Source organism: Coturnix japonica, chromosome 2 (genome assembly GCF_001577835.2).
Source record: "Coturnix japonica isolate 7356 chromosome 2, Coturnix japonica 2.1, whole genome shotgun sequence".
Taxonomy (NCBI): domain Eukaryota; kingdom Metazoa; phylum Chordata; class Aves; order Galliformes; family Phasianidae; genus Coturnix; species Coturnix japonica.
The window spans coordinates 55,268,550-55,285,815 of record NC_029517.1 but is presented as its reverse complement, the minus strand read 5'-3'; the positions used below and the strand labels follow the sequence as shown (position 1 = coordinate 55,285,815).

The following is a 17,266-nucleotide window of genomic DNA, read 5'->3' as shown; positions in this document are numbered from 1 at the left end:
GCTGGAAAGGATTTAAAATTCTACACTGTTCAAGACTTTGTTCAAAGAAACTTTTCATGAGCATTATGTATATGGATTGGAGGAAGGAGTGTGTTGTTTTGTTTTGTTTTGTTGTTTTTTTTTCCAGTAAACATTTGAACATCTTGGTATATCAAGCATACCACAGAAAGTCAGAACATCTTTTTTTCATTGGTCCTTTATGACAGTTCATTAATTCATTAACAACTGAAAGACAAGATAGGTTCAGAATAATGTAATCATGTGGGAAAACATCAATGGCTGTCCAGAGTCGCATGTGGCCTATGGGCCACAGGTTAGACTAGTTTGGCTTAATGAGTATTTTTATAAAGGAAGGAAACAATTCTATCACTGACTTTCTCCACTGTGAAATCATGAGGAAGGAGAGAACACCTTAAAATGAAGGAGTTATATTCACAAGAAAGCTTATGTACCATGTGATGAGTGTCTTCCTGAATCTATATCTCTGTCCCAAGAAATGCTATAGCTGTGATGGAATGTGTGCTGGGCTGTAAGTAGAGGTGCTCCCAAAGATGATTAATTTTGGTACGCTTAATGCAAATGTTGAAGGTTTACTTCTTAATGAAAATCTGTAAAGGCATAAAGGTCTACAGATAGAAACATAGGAAATCCCAAGATATTTTGTTTAGAAGTAATACTGCAGAAGGAAGCAGAACAGGGGTAAGCAGAATATTACACTTGTTGCACCAACAGCAGCTTCCTTTGTGTTTGAATACAGTTTTTAAAACACTAAAAACATTATATATTCAGAAATCTATTACTCTTTCAGATAACATAACACAGTACAGAGAAGAGCATATGCAAGACAAAGAGACTGCATTTATGCAGGTACATTTGTCTTATTTGATTCCTCAAAGACCCTATAAGATAACAAGATAAAGAGATATATTACATTCTGCTTTCTCCATATTTAGCTATCTCAATATTTGTACACAGTTTCAGGGTTTCATCCATATTAGCTTTATTAGAGAGAAACCTAAAAACAATGGGGATATTTTCCTTAGATGTCAATGAATGTCAGCAGAATTATGCATCAGAATGAAATTGCATGCATGAGTATACACAACAGAGGTCAATTTTCACATAAATTGCTTAGCTTGACTTTGGTCCAAACAACAGTAGCTAAAGCATCTGCTCTCTGGCAAGCAATTTGCTTTTCAAAGTAAACTTCTCATGTGTGACTATCGATTTTATGATTATGTCTTTTCTCTTTATTTTGCTTCAGTAGTTCAACTAATAGCAACAATAACTGCTGTTATATTTTTGTATTCGGCGCAGGAAATGTCAGATTGTACGTGGAAACACATTTACATGCTATACATAGAGCCAACCTTTGTAAGAAAACTTCAAAACAGAGAAATAAAGAAAAAAAAATATGATCGATTAAATCCTGTATTATATAGGTATTTGAGCAACACAACCAGTTCCAATGAAATATGCAATGCGAAAAAAAAAAAATAAAAAAAAATTCCTTTAATGGATACAACTTTAAGAAAATTTAATATGTTCTGTTAAATTTCCAAGTATCAAACATTAAGCAGAGTTTATTCAGTACATGAATTTAAAAGCAATAAGCTGGATCAGAAGCTTTTATTTATTTATTTATTTATTTATTTTCTGCCTTATTTTCTAACTGTTCACTGTATTTATGTTGTCGCACGATTAATGCATTCTTCTGGAAAGCTACCTAAAATTAATGCCAATATTTCATGAGATTCCAGAGGTAGTTGAAGTGTTTATATGATCACCAATAAAAAGTATTCTTATTTACATCTCAGATCCAATCAAGACTGCTGTAGTTCTACATCTGTAAACAGAAAAACAGTGTGAATTTGTACATCTTCTATATCCGCTAGTTTTATTTTACTATTCTATCAGAGAATCCAGAACAGCCTGATAGCATGTGCAAATTCCAGATTAATAATGTGGTTCAAAATCTGGGCAGTATCTGTTTGCATAGGTGCTGAATAAATACAATAGCTTTTAAGGGCAGGTCTGGATTTCTACAACAGCGCTCTCTGAGACATAGGCAATCCCAGAAAAACTTACATTAGAACTTATCTAGTCCAACTTCTGGCTTCAAGTATCTGAGGTAAAAACTAACTGCCAAAATGTTACCCGAGAAGAGACCCTGAAGGTTTGAACATCATATCTGAGGTGGCGCTTGATTTTGTTCAAGCAGCTGACCTTAAAGGAAATACACGTCAGAAATTTCACTTCAAAAACATTTTTGTAATCTCAGAAATATTAGTTTAGGTTATTTAGTCTATCTCAGACTTGGTGATCTCACCTTTTATCACAAATTTTGTCCCTTCTCCCAGTGCAGCAAGCTGAAAAATAAGCATATGTATAGGTCAGAGTTCCAAGTATGAAATCCAGGAAGGAAATCACTAACATAAAGCAAAAAATAACTCAAAAAATGTAAGCTTTTGCAGAATTGCATTTGTCAGCAATCCTCCTTGAGTGTCAGTAGCTTAAATTCAGATATAAGCACAGACCCACCTCTCCCTCAGATTTCTGTTGGGGGGGAGGAACAACATTTATTTTAGTAGGAAAAACAAAAACAAACAAACAAACAAACAAACAAAAAACCACAAATCATAGCCACAACTTGGACACTAATTCAGTCACAGCTTAATCAGCAGTGTCAAGACTCAGAGAACAACAGAAATTATATCTGTGTCATCTTTAGGAACAAAAATGGAAGTGGTCAAACAATCTTTATGGACAGAAACATTACTAACTAAAGAGACTAAACTAGACTGTTACAAGATGCAAATTCAAATCCTTCAGAGGAAATACAGAAAAACAAACAAACAAAAACCTTAAGTGAAGAAATATAGCAAATAAATGTACAGTTGTTCACTGAATGCCTAAAAAGACTTGTCTCCTGTTTCTCCTACTGTCCAAGAGAAAACGATCTGGGGATTGATGCTCAGCTGAACATGAGCTAGCAGTGTGCCCACATGTCCAAGAAGGCCAATGGCATCCTGGCTTGCATCAGAAACAGAGAAGCCAGAAGGAGCAAGGAGGTGATTATCCCCCTGTACTCGGCTCTGGTGAGGCCACACTTTGAGTGCTGTGTTCAGTGTTGGGCCCCTCGCTGCAAGAAAGACATTGAGGCACTGGAGCGTGTCCAGAGAAGGGTGATGAAACTGGTGAGGGGTCTGGAGTACAAGTCTTACAAGGAGTGGCTGAAGGAGCTGGAATTGTTTAGTCTGGAGGAGGCTCAGGGGAGACCTTACCACTCTCTACAGCTGCCTGAAAGGAGACTGTGGCAAGGTGAGGGTTGGCCTATTCTCCTGGGTAACTGAGATAGGACAAGAGGAAATGGCCTCAAGTTGCTACAGCAGTAGTTCAGATTGGGTATTAGGAAAAATTCCTTCACAGTGTGGGATTGTAAGATACTGGAACAGGCTGCCCAGGGAGATGGTGGAGTCATCATTCCTGAAGGTATTTAAGAACTGTGTAGATTTGGCACTGAAAGACACTGAAGCCAGCTTTATTAGCTCACTTGTCAAAACGAAAACTAATTTAAGTATTAGCACATGAGTATCTTCTTGTCATTTTCCAGGTATTTTGAGATCTATTTCAAATATAGACGAATTGCATTACTCAGCTTTTTAACTTCTTGAGTTGAACATTTCTCATCATAATTGAAAGGTTTTAAAACATATCTCCCAGAAAGAGATGGAATGAAAAATAACTAATTATGATAACTGTGAATATTATCTAAGTTCTTCCTATAAACCAGAAGCAATAGCATTAATAGTTTCACTTTTTAATCCTTCTGGGCATGTATGTTGTCCATTCTTATTACTAAAATTATCATTGCTACAGTTAATTTTCTTCCAGTGTTTTGATTCTCCATTTTAAAAATAATTCTCTATTTTAAGTATTTCAGCATAATGAGGCAAGTTCCAGTAAACATTTAGTTTAAAACAGTGATAAATTCACATTTGTACTTAGACTGAAATTAAATACAGAATTATCTTGAGCAAGACACTCTTGGGACAAAAAAAAAAAACCCACAAACATTTCTTGTTTAGAACCTCCAAAAAAAAAAAAAAAAACGGTCTCTGATCTGCAGCATATGCTTATTCTGGATAGAAGTCTGTAGTAACAGCACTTCTATACATGAAGGGCTGTTAACACCTTTAGCTAATTTAATGGCCTTAAAAATTCCAACCTATTTTATCTTTAATTGTTATGAAGATTTCAATATACTCTTCTTTCTCAATACTGCTCATCCTAGAGAATGTCATATTACATAGGTAGTATTTCCTATGGTGGTATGATGTTTTCTAATCCTTCTGTTCACTACTTTTCCTGTTTTTGTAAATATTTTAGAATTCCCTTCACATAGACCTTCTCATATAAACCAGTGTATGTATAGTAAAAAAACCCCAAACAACTCATAGCAAACTCAGCATGTTTGAGTGAACATGAGGCTGCAGATGATGTGTTCTGAGGTAAAGAGAAAGCCAGAAAAGAGGGCATGACAGTTTAGCCAAACTAAGTGAAAAACTATGACCTGTGCATGAAGAAATATATATTGTATATATTTACTTACACCAGAAGGACAGTAAGTATTTTCAAAAGTTTATGCAGATGATTAGTCACAACTGAATAAAGGTTTGACCTGACAGGGCAATCTAGAAATTTGCAAATATGCTAGATGATACAGGAATATGACAGTATTAGTTCTAAGTGGGAGAAGCTAAAAAGACAACTGAGCTCTCTTTGTAATTGGAGACGACTCCATACTACATTAATAAATAAAAAAATAAAAGAACAAAACCAAGAGTTGCCTTCTAGTTGTCATATTAAACAAGGTAAACCCCTCAGCGATGTGGCAGAGCTGCCCCCAAAGCAGACCTTGCTCCTTTGCAGTCAGTTCCAAAGTTAGGGACAACATTCAGGACATTCTTACCCACAGAGGTACACCCTGAGCAATTTCAGGAAACAGTGCACGATTTTCTGAAAAAGGCTCTGAACATTTCTAGATTTTTTGCTGCTTAGCTCACACTCTCCATGTGCCAATGGCCAAATAAAGATTTTCCACATACATTGGTTTAAGCAAATGACTTGTTGAATACACAGTGGTTACAAGAAATACATTTGTGTGAACAACAGAGTGCACACTGTTTCTCCAGCTCAGTTCTTTTCTTCAAAATAAGTTAAAGGAAATTTTTATAAGAATTCATTTAAAATCATGAAATTAGCATTACCTGTGAAATTCTCAAATGGTTCCACATATATATGAGTTACAGGAACATTATGAGCCATGTATCTCACAGGTGTATTCTACCACAAGCCTATCTCATTCAAAATCCTGAGTACGTGTAAGTGCTTGGGTGTTTTTTTGTTTTGTTTTGTTTTGTTTTTTGTTTTTTGTTTTTGTTTTTTTTGCTTTTGTTTTTTTTTTGTTGGTTGTTGTTGTTGTTGTTGTTTCCACACTTTATAGAACAAGTTTCTACAACACTGCCATTTGCAGTTTCCAAAATGTTCAACCTGCTGTTGGTTCCAGCTTTTTCTCAGCCAGTAACAATGTAAAATATTAATGAAGTATTTGAGAGCTCAGCTTGGCACAGACATCTCTATGTGCATTACAAAAGCATAATACCTGTAGCAATATACTTAGAAACAATGAGCAAGGAAAATTCCATTAGCAGATGTTGACTGTTTTATTTTTATTCTTTAAAACTTAAAGCTTTGTGCTGTTAGACACATGGTTCTGTCTATGGATATGCTCAAGGAAAAGAAATATTAGAAAAACTCCTACTTTACTTTCTCTAGACTCTGAAAATTACCTCCAATGAGGGAATTAAGGAATGACCTTTAGCATTATGTTATCTCTAGCACAGCTTTTATGTACCAGATTTTAGGAAGGTTCTTCCCCTGGGAAATAATTTCTAAGAGAACTTTTCCATGATTATTTGTTAATAATGCTGCTTAGTACTAATACTATGCGGTATCACTGCACACAGTAATTTATATGTAAACCTGTAAAAAAAAAAAAAAAATAAATAGACACAAAAACAGGCAGGCACCTTGGCCTGTTCAGGACTTTGTGATTTTCTTATCACAGTTCTACAATTCATAGGCTTAACTTCTTCACAATATTCATGATAGTCATTTGCATACCCTAATAAGATATTATAAATAAAGAATGCATCCTTCTTTAGAAAATAGGGTATAACCTTAGCAAAATGAGCCCCTTTGCCTCCAGCTGGCTGTAAACTATACATAGGAAAATGTATTGTTAGAAAAGATTGCAAAAATAATTCATTATTAGGTTCTGGTGTAATGCTAAATGCTAATGTTCATGTACTTTTCAGGAAATATTTTCTGTTCCCAAAACGACATCACAGTTTTGTTTGGTAATACTGATAAGCAATGAGATATAAGTGGAAAGGAGCGCTCAAATTAAGTAACAGACCCTCTTAGAAAGCACATTATTAAACAAGAAACGATCACTACTAGACTATCAACGAGTGGTAGAATAAGGGCAGGAGTGTCTGTGTCATAAAGCTAACTTAGAACATACCTAACATTAGCACTAGATAATTATATGTATCATATCATGACAATAATAACAGAATTTAAAAAAATAATAATGCTTGTTTTCATTCTTACTATTTTAAGAAGCTTGGCTGTCCCTGTTGTGTATTCTTCTTACACTCTGCAAATGATCTGGGTAACTGTGTTTTGACAATCATTTTATTTAACCTTCTGGCACACTTTGGAAAACCACATAATTCAAAGGAAGACTTTTGAGGTATATCTCCAAAGATAAGGTGCTTTAATTTTTCTGAAAATCCAGTCCTTTGAAGTTGTTGTGAGGGTGTAAAATTATCACATAAGCATTGCCTGGACTTTAACTTGTCTTTTCCCTCACTTCTGGTGATCTGAATTTGGCTATTAAAATTTTCCCCACCCTCAAGACAACCCCAAGTACTATATAAACTTTGTTTATTTGTGGGAAACTTCAGTACATCAAACAATGGGAAGGTTTTCATATTAATGACACTTACCATGTGGGGCATAACCTCCGCCTTTTATCTGGAGTTATACCTTCATTAAAGAATAGGCATCTGTGACTGTGCTGTCTGGCTGACCTCTTTCACTGTCTCCATCCATAAGATCAAAGCCAGACCCTGTCCAGCTTCTCCCATCTGCTACCTAACTCCCAACTGCCTCATCAGGACTTGAAGCCCTTCTGCACGCAGCCAGGAGGCTGCTGCACTGTGCCTGGCCTTGTACTGGTGCCAGGGCCTGCTTTTTGGCCAGATGTCCTTGCTGGTTTCCTACACTGACCTAGACTTGCTACTTATCACAGCCTCCTCAGCTGCTGCAGTGATCTTCCCCTCCATCACATTTCTTGTGAAAAGTCTAGAAGTACGTCTTGCCAGCTTTGTAAAATGAATTTGAAAGCAATTTAAGCTGTCTTCTTAAAGTTAAAATTTCAACATGGGGCTTCAGTTTATCTACATGCACTTAGTTTGCCAAGCTGTGACTATTTTCAGCTAAACAAAATCAGTGCTTTTTCTTCTTTGATGATTTATTTAATTATTTATTTATTTTTAAGACAAATGACTGTGTTTCATCGCACTTTCTGCAGTTCATCATTCTCTCCAGTGTAGTATAGAAAGAGGTAAATTTGAAAAACTTTGGAAGTTCCCTTGTATTATACTCCTTGGGGGTAGCTCCAAGAGATATAGTTTGGAGCGTCTAGTAAATTATAGCTGCTATACTATGAAAAGAAAGAAGACAAAGGCTAGGACAGCTTATGAGCAACACAGAGTAATACATGAGTAATCAGAAATACTATGTATGAAAAAGAAAAACTCAAAAATATATTTTTCAGGCGTGACATGATTTATACTACTATTAACATTATCATCTCAGTCAGTTTCAGGGCCTGCTCATTTCGTACTCTGTTGAAGCTAACAGTGCCACATTTTTGCAAATATGGTTTTCAAATTAGAAATTTCAACCATAGAGAGTCAAATATCTGAAGTATATCCAGAGCCTTCATCCCATAAAGCTGTATAAGTGGAATAGCAGAGTAAAACAATAAGGCTAATGAAATAAATGGCTAAAATATATCTGCCTTAAGTAATTTGTACAGAGATTGTGCTTCCATTCAGGAGTTGATTCAGGGTCAAGATTGCCCTGCTTCAAATTCTAAGGTCAAGCTCAATAGGCAGTATCAGTTCTCTTTTGACTGCTTATTGTCTAACCAACATTTATCTCAAAATCCTTTGAGATGTTTTGAATACATCGCAATATTCTGTTATTTATTCTCAACAAGATATCAGATGTTTTTTGTCATGAGCTTTCAAAAGGAGATCCTCATGGTAGCATAGCCCAGCAGGCAGTTCGAGATTTGCATGAGTTGTAAAATGTGGAAACAATTAGCTTTCAACTTTCAGATACCTATGTGTGCATCTCTGTAATTTAACATAAAACAGACATAACTCCTGACATTACTTACTTATTCATATTCTGTTTTTCCCTTTATTAAATAAAAGAAGTGATACTGACATAAAAACTGCTCTTGGGCTTTAATATTTTTACTTGATTGATTAATGGCCATCAGCCAGGAGATGCTGTTTTACCTTCCCAATAATTAAAAAACCAGCAAGGCATATTCAGTGTGCTTTCAGATATTAGAGAACCAGTGAATACGCCACAGGAACCTAGATAATATGCAGCACACTTCTTGAACAACTATCACACTTCCACAAATCAAGAGTAAAACTGGAAATAATCATTTCCAGTAAAGCAGGACTACAAGAATGCATATAGTGGGAAAAAAAATAATCTCAATAACAACCCACAAGTCTCTACAAGTGGATAATCCTAAAAATTCCTGAATAGCTTTCTTAATTACCCTTACTGCTGAATGTTCTCACAGTTTCCATAATAATAATAATAATTATTATTTGTAATTTGTCCAGTTTCAGTATCCATACACCATATCTTTTTTTTTTTTTTTTTTTTTTTTTTAATCTCTTTGACAAGTTCAAGGGATGTTCAAGCTTCAATCTTTTGAGACAATTTAATTATATCTATAATGTTTTCCAAAATGGATTGGGGTCCTAAAACTTTTAATATTTTCATGTTCTCTGGACATTTTAATGACTCTACTTCAATATTAGAGATTGTTTTTACAGCTCTTTGCCAGCCCAATAGTCCAGAACTAATCACATTGCAGAAAGCTGATAAACATTGCTCTGTGGATTTTATTCCACAGACTTTTCTGGATAGGTAACATCCTGCCTTCAAAAGGTAAGGGAGTAAATCTTTACTATTCCTTTTTAAATCAGGAGAAATCATATCAGTTAAGCAACATATTACATTGTAAAATACATATAGTTAAGGTTATCTGTCTACAAACTCTTATATCATTTTTCCCCTCAGGACTATATTGGTGGGAACACTTATGATTAGTTGGGGGATAAACTCATTCTTTAGTTTTAAAGAACTTTATATGAGTCATTACAGGCCACCCAGGATTTGTTCTCTTACAGCTGCTACTTCTTAGTGATATTCAGACACAAATGTACCTTATCTAAAAATGTATTATTTGACAAATACCTAGGGAAAAAAAAAAAGAAAAGAAAAAAAGAAAGAAAAAAAAAACATTTATTAAAAAAAATTGCTTTATTTGCAGTCGGGTTTATAATAGCACATTCCTTTGAAAGTAGGCATTTTAATAACAGTGCTTGATTTATCACTGTTTGCCTTCCATTGTTTTTAATATACTGACACAATATACTTCAAAATATACTTACAGAACATCAGTCAATAACATTATAGATAAGGAAAAAGAACTATAAAATTCAGTTTTAAATCCTAAAGTACCCTTTCTCACAACAGTTAAACTTCTTATAGTGAAACTAACAAGGATTTATGAAAAGAAGTGCTGTCTGGCAGTTAAATTTAGTTGAGAAAAAAATATCCATCTAAAACACTGCTGTGATAAGAGCATTTTTTTTTAACGTGGAGGCCATGAAAATATTAAGTAGATTGGTGTGCCTCTTTGAAGTTCTGCACTGCTGAAATATAATGGCATTGTTCCTAAAAAGATGTTTGATATTTCTTTGTGAGCACTTTTTGAAACCTCTAGCTATGAATAAGTTCAATTTCTCTTCTTTCTTTTTGTTTAAAATCCTTTTCTACCACTTCTTCTTTTCATCCTGCAAGGACTTAACACAGATAAAGGGCAGAATTTCATCTGAAGGGAAACACCAGACAGTACTTTGAAATAACTGCAATGGAATTTTCATATAGATGATGTATGAGAGTAGCGGACTCAGGTAGCATCATACTATGAGTCTGATCTGAATACTTCTCCCTCTTGCTCAGAACTTGTAAGGGAATGAGAGAGGCTCTGATCAGTCGCACTGATTGATACTGTAATAAAAATGGATTTGCTGAACATTTACCCCAAAGATTTCCATTTTCATATAAACAATACACATAATATTATGGTTGGTTTTGTTATTGTTGCTTGTTTTGAGAGAGCGGGGAAGGAAATTTTTTTAAGGGAGAAGTTTCATTGCTTACTCATGACTCCCTGTTGTGGCTTGCATGTACCAAGTCAAAGAAAGATGCCAAAAGTGTTCACTAAGTTTGGTAAGCTGATAGACCAGCACTCAAAGAAATAGAACAGGCAAAAACATTGTGGAGCTGTTTGATGTCATGCTGAATTTCACTAAAGAGCTGTTGAATCAGACAGCCAGAACTAAGCCTAAGTATAGCAGCTGGCTTCCCTAGAAAGTGAGAAGGAAATTTCAGCACCTGAGTTGTCAGTAACTTGACTGCTTGTTCATTCTATCTATCTTCAATTTCACAGTTTCCCACTACAAACTCACTGTATTTCAAATATTCATGCTTTTGCTTTCTCCAGTTTATTGCCCCACTGTCTTCCCCTCTTTATATAGTAAATCTGAAAAACTGAGAGCCGAATGTCTTTAGAGCAATAAAACATATTTTAAAACCTTACTTTTACACCAGGAATCCAATGTTGTGTTTTATAGTATGCTTAAAGATACCTTCTCTTCCATATAATTACATTAGAATATTACTCGAGCACTTTAATAAACAGGTGTGATCATGTATGTTGCGCACACAATATCTTCTAAAGCAAACATTTCTGCTGACCTTTGCAAGAAACACAAAGATGTCTTACATGCATGCGACACTGTAAGATCTGATTGTGAATCATCCATTTGTGCAAAGAGGAATGATCTGCCTAGTCTGAATGGGGATAAAATACATCATTAAATCTAAATAAATAAATAAATAAATGGAGATAACACTTAACTACAGTTGGAATTCACCAAAATCCACAAATGTTCATTTTGGATAGCCTGCCAGTACACTTCTAAGTCAAATAGTTTGACTCAGAGCTGAAATGAACTGCATTTACTGATGAGGAAAAAAAAAAAAAAGAAAAAAGAAAATAAAAAAGACCAACTTCTGCATTTGAAGTAATTATATAAAATACAGCTGAGTTATACTGCATTATACTGATTTCTAAATTAGGAATAAGAATGTGTACAAGACTGTGCAGTCCATGCATCTTCCCTTGTGAATCACAGAAATAACTCTGTAAACACTTTTTTTTTTTTTTGTATGTTCTTTTGTTTTTGTGCCATTAGCTTTTACTTCCATCTACTTAATTTAGGTAGCATGTGGAGGAGTTTAATAACTGCCACATGTCAAATTTACAATAAAGTCACTGATATCGGTATGGCAAGACAGTATAGATGCAGTGAGATGCTATAGCTTTAGCTGGAAATATCAACTAAATTGGAGACAATTTGCCTACGACTCTACAATAATATGTGTAAAATATCTGCTTAAAAAGTCCCAGAAAATTAGGGTTAAAAGAATATTAGGCTAAGAGCATTGTTTGTCTCTCATGTTTGTCACCTGCTGCTTCTTCAGTGCTCAATGGGCCTTCTCACAGCAAAACTGGCTAAGTATTTATAGCTCTTATGTAGGACAGTGCTCAGCTAAAAGGGGATCCCTTATGCACCAGCAATGTGATATCTGCCTGCCAATTAAAGAGGAATCGAGACTGCAATGGAGGATTTGATGTACTATAGCTCGAATTGCTACCTCCTGATGGGAGAAATCTTGTTCTTCACAGATGCTGAACTTGGAAGGGCTTTTTCCTTTTTTAAATACTATTTTTATCCAGTTCAGTGTGGAAATAAATATTCTTCAATCACAATAAAAGCCATATTTACTATATACTGAACAGATTAATAGTGATATAATAGACTTCTAGCACAATTGCTAAGCACTTACACTTTCAGATGTCACAGTTCTATAATGATGTCCTGCTCGCCATGAGTCAGTCTGTAGATCAGTAAGACTGACAGAAGATGACGGCGTGAAAAATCATTTCTAGCATTCAAGTTATCTACAAAAACTTGTTTTAGTACTACAGTATTTTCAGCCTTACTTTGAAAACAAAGATTATCTACTAATTTCATAGGAGTAAATAAAGCATCCTGGGAGTTGCACGAAGTCAAAATTTTTCAACATACAACTCTCAAGTAAGTATCACTGCATTAAAAAGAGACAACAGTACAGATGCTGGTGAAATAATAGTCGATTGCCTTCTCACTTATAATTCTATACAAAACTTGAGGAGATTCATTAATAATAATTCAGACATTATACATTCCCCAGAATAAATGTTATTAACATAAGCTTCCATAACCAACTCATGAACTTGCCTTGAAACATCATCCTCTGAAGCACTAGCTGATGGAGGAAATTAAATAATTTGGGAAATCATTCAAATATCTTAAGTTGTAAACAAGAAACTTTGAGTGTCCTCTATGTTGTAAAAAAAATAATTAAAATTATATTAAAATAACTTTGAGTTCTGGCTATATCCAACAGTAGAGATTTCTTAGCCTTGTCCAGACACCTTTTCCAATATTTAGTTACTAATTTAATTTTTTTTTTTTCCTCTGATAATTAATAGGATTTTTCTTGTTGCATCTTGTTCATCAGCCCTCATCCTTTCCCTGTGCCCCTCCAAGAAGAATCATGCTAGTCTATTCCTTTCCACAAACACAAGAATGATTTTGCTTTGATAGTATTTGAATCTTGTTTGTTCTATGTTCTGAAGTGTACTGAAATTTAGAGATTATATATACTGATCAAAACTCAACTGCTTCAAATTATTTCAGAAATACTTACATTATTTCAAAATGAACCAAACAGGCTGAAGAATTACTGCAAGTAAAAGCTGGCAGTAAAGAATAGTTTTTCCCTCTTTAATCCTGAAAATTCTTCATGAGTCACAAGCACAACATATAGTTTCTGCCCAATTTTATGTATGCATAGAATGCTTTTATGATATCAGTTGTGTTACAGTAAAAAAAAGAAGAGTATTCTAAACTAAGCGTAGGAAGTGTCATTAATCAGTGATTGTTGCTTCTTCCACAGATATCAGCTAAAAAGGGATTTCTCTAGCTGTAGGAAACTATTTATTCTCCTTACACCAAAAATGACACAACAGTCTGAGGAAAGGTAATATTCAAGCATTACTGCTTTAGGGAATGAAAATTAAGTAAACTTCAAGGAGATCAACAACAATCCTTCATTTAAAGAAAAACACACTAATTAAGGTTAGCCTGATAAAGTTCTTAATTGTCTTATAAAATCTGAGACTGTTAAATTTCCAGAAATAATTTTAAAGAGGGATGTTGGAACCAAATTAAGGCTCTGAATTATTTTAGATATTTTTCTTAAAAATGTATTCAATGTATTTTCTTTAGATACGGTCCATAAAAAGTAGAGAGAAAAAAAAAAAAAAATCTGCATTAAAAAATCTGCAATTGCAATGCTTTTGTTGACACAGAGATAAAAATTGTCATCTTCATATATTGTATGTGAAACAGATCAGTTAATTTTCTTCCCAAAAACTTATTCTAGCATATGTTTAACTCCTACATAACTGAAAAAAAAAAAAAAAAAAAAATAAAAAAAAAATTAAAAAAAAATTGTGCTCAAAAAATGTTCAGTGAAAGGTAAGAATAACTGTAAGTGCAAGGAGACTTAATCCTATCCTAGAACTAGCTGTTCCTAAGTTCCTATAGGTCAATCAACTACTGTGTAGGAATATGATATTTCTGCACATCCAGTGTCTAAGTTGTAAACTGTCTGTTGGAAGATTGTGGACTTCTGTGTTGCTAGCACATCTCAGACTTTTCATTATCTTTAAAAAATAAATTAGCAGTACAATATCAAAAAAAAAAGATAGTGATTTGAATCTGTTGTCACTCGTTTTAAACAAGCCTAAGATCATCACTTTTGAAGGTTACCAGTATATCAAAATAAGGTGTATGAAATCTTCATTCAGGTTTGTGTTAGTTATTTTTAGGAATCACAGAATAAATCTTGCAGACTGGCATCACTATGGGATTCTTCATACTTCAAGTACTCTGTGAGTGAGCGAATGGCTTTCAGACTGGTGGTAGTGAAAGTTTAGAAAAAGTTACAATTTACTTTTGATTTTAATTTCTGGTTATTTCTTTCATATCTGCAATGCACTGCTACTATTTTGCTGGTGTTATGTCAAACATGTATGAAAAAAAGCATGATGAAAATCATGTTCTGTCCTTTCATGTGAGATGAGACCTGACTTCAGAAGAATGGGTACAAAGCAGAGCACAACTAGGGGCAGATTTTAACAAGGCAGTCTTGACTATTTTCACTCCCTATGAAACAGAGTATGGGTCTGTTGGGGGAAGAGAAGGAAAAGGAGAACAGAGGAGCTGGGAATAGAAACTACATGGGATATAAGCAATTAAAAGGCTTTATTTTTATGAAAAACTATTCTAAGTATTGTCCCAAAGAGACAAATTAAAAATAACAACTCCTCATCTACTCTGGAACCACACTACCTATCCAAAGTACTGACATTTAGGCTAAATAAGAAAGACAGAAAACATTTTGTATGAATGTCCCGATGTAAAAAACATTGCTGCAATATTACTTTTCAGTGTAAATTAAAAAAATGCAAATAAAAAACATGAACTAAATGTGCTGTTGTTTTTTGTATTACTATTGCATTGCTTTTCATGTTAATATATGAATATAATACATTATTGATATATATATATAATTTATGTATATATGTATATATATTAATAATACATTATTCTTAGCTATACCAAATCAGAAGTGAATAAAGAAGGAATGTTTTGAACAAAACACAAATGCAAGAAAAGTCAAATGATCAGAGCACTTACCTGCACTAAGAAACAGCAGCGATCTTGTGTGCACTATACCCAGCATTTCCACACTGAGATATGACCAGAATATACATGTTCAAACATCATTCCAGTAGTAATATCAGTTCCACCTAGTGTTGTTTAGACTTGCTGAAATAAGTGAAACTAGTTTACCAAAATCACTACTTGCAAAAATAAGACAGAGATTGACAGAAATCCCTTTATGCATGCTGACACCTCATATTCACAATAAGGCTCTTTTGAGCCTCCTGAAGACAGCTTTGCAAGTAAACAAAATTGCAATGAGATCAGAGGCTTTATCAGGTATGCATTGTGACATTATAGATGAGGAACACCTAAACAGGAAAAGAGCCTGCACTGCTTTGCCATGCTCTCAAATGAACAGAAACAATGCAGCTAGGTTAAAAACAGCTTAAAATGTTGCCCAACACATTACATGGAAAACTTCATAAATCTTATGAGGCTTGGAAATAGTTATATATAGCTAAATTACAACAGACGAGCCTTCACATTTCAGAAAAATAAATAAATAAATAAATCAAAGCTTAAATATAATTTGCACCAGCTTGATTAAAAGAATAATTGGAGATGTATTTCAGTATATGGGGAACTCATACCCACTCATTACCCATCTATGTAAGTTTGTGTCCTCTAGGAAAGCCAATCTAGGTAAAAACTTAGAATTGGTTACTTATGACTAATTTAATAAACCTAAAATTGTGAATCAGTTCAAATGAAAGTTTTGTTTTTCTTTTAACAATCTAAGGATATTGTATCTAACTGCATATTCACAGTATTCTTTGCACACTCCTCTTAATTTTCAGAATTAGAATTAATGGTAGATTTCAAATAATGATTAACGGTAAGAAAATGCTTAATCCCAGATCTCTTTGTAATTTGTCTTTTGTTTTTCAGTTCTTTCAAGCTGCATAGCAAGCAACTTTTTGATCATACTAAAAAAAAAAAGAAAAAGAAAAAAAAAGAAAAAAGCTCTTCTATGAGTTTTTCAGGTGGAAAACCATAATTGAGTACAAAATATATTCTGTTGACACGTATCCTAGTTGTGTAAAAAGAATCATTTTCCTGTACAGAAAACTGAAGCATGTAGAGCCCACTGTCTCAAGTGATGGAAGAAATGTAGGATTAAAATGACAATTCATGAAATTTGCACATTTCATCACAGAAAGAAGTGGATAAATTCTAGTTTTGGTAGACTAAGAGAGAAGTGAAACATTAGATGTCCTGTTACAGCTGTATGGGAAACTGTTAATCACAGCCTGAACCTCTGATTAAACCATCTGAGGCAAGTGTCAGGTCAGCTGTGGGAGCACAGGTGAAGGTAATTGTACAGGTATCTGCCTAGCTCGACCAGAAAGAGTTGTGGTTTTTACATACCAGTTATACTCTGCAAATATTACCACAGGTAGTATTATTTTACCGCTCACAAATAGAAAATAGACCTCAAGAATCTGATCTCGATTTTGAAGGAAAGTAGAAGTCTATGAAAGTTTTCCCAGGGGCTTTGTCACTCCCTAAATACTCAGGTTCACAAAACTTTTGAGGACTCTTTGGCATTTGAAGAAAGCTGCGGCATTTTAGCTCCAAAGATGAAACCTGAAGTCCTCCCAGTAGTATGATAAAATCAGATCTCATGATTAGTAATTAGTGCAACATGAGTGGGAACACTCTATCTAGAAAAAAGCAATCCTCAGTGTGGGATAGTTTTGCTCCAGCTGGGACTGCCCATTATCTTGGGTACTAGCAGCCAACTTGCAAGTGTGGTGACATACAAACCAAATGCTATGGCAAACAAGCCAACAAAACACTGGTGGAAAATATGCATTCAGCATGTATGATTACAAAGACCACACATAAGTAAAACCATTTATTTACCACTGCTGAAACTGCATGTATTCATGGTATCATAAAAC

The 17,266-nt window shown here is 34.3% G+C and overlaps 1 long non-coding RNA gene across 1 annotated transcript in view; it reads right to left on the bottom strand.

Moving 5' to 3' along the window:
- Positions 1-1,660: 1,660 nt before the first annotated feature.
- The window catches only part of LOC107309549, a 65,091-nt gene continuing 49,485 nt past the window's right edge, over positions 1,661-17,266 (bottom strand). The window contains exons 3-4 of the long non-coding RNA XR_004306095.1: positions 2,330-2,369; positions 1,661-1,846 (exon numbers count right to left, since the gene is read on the bottom strand). This is a non-coding gene — a long non-coding RNA (uncharacterized LOC107309549). The remainder of the gene's footprint in view (positions 1,847-2,329; positions 2,370-17,266) is intronic.